The sequence below is a fragment of the Penaeus monodon genome, chromosome 28, assembly GCF_015228065.2.
Source record: "Penaeus monodon isolate SGIC_2016 chromosome 28, NSTDA_Pmon_1, whole genome shotgun sequence".
Taxonomy (NCBI): domain Eukaryota; kingdom Metazoa; phylum Arthropoda; class Malacostraca; order Decapoda; family Penaeidae; genus Penaeus; species Penaeus monodon.
The window spans coordinates 13696921-13697671 of record NC_051413.1 but is presented as its reverse complement, the minus strand read 5'-3'; positions in this window follow the sequence as shown (position 1 = coordinate 13697671).

Genomic DNA, 751 nt, shown 5'->3' with positions numbered 1-751 from the left:
AACCTCGCAACCTGACGCAATATTTTGACCAAAATTACTCGTCAATAACAGCGCCAGTTAACGCAAGACCAACAAAACCGTTCCTGCAAATGTTTGATGCTTCACTAACAAAGTGGATGAACTCGAATAAAACAAAATATTGTCGACATTTTAATAGTCACAGAAACAGGGTTAGCACTCATACAACAAAATTCGTGAGAGCAGAACAGGTGGGGAGGTTTATAATCCATCAAAGACACAATCCCATGCAACACTACAAAATCCACCAATCCACCAACTGACGACTTTGATATATCATGTCTCGCAGCTAGCCCCAGATGGTGTGCTGGTAATATGTGGGACACATTTCCCACCTAGGGCACCTACTGAAGAAACTCTCAAAAAACACACTATTGAAAATGCTTTCTCTTTTCGAGCAAGTACGTAAATTCCTTCTTTGTAATACTGAGCAACCTTTACACTTTTCCTGCTTGTGAAATCACTTCAGCATTGAATTTTAAGTAGGTTGTGACCTTCCCCACGTATAGGAAAAATACCTTGGACAAAATCATAACAAAAAAAAATATTTTATGCAAGTACATCTTCCAACCCATCATCTATCGCTACTTTGGGTACCAAAGAAATCCCAGGCACCCACGCAATTAAAAAGGGAACAAAACTCATGCGCAGACCGACGTCCTGGGAATTCACAAGGGCTGGGTGAAATGGATCTCCACGAACCTCCGCTCCCAGAGGACTCGTGCAAATAACC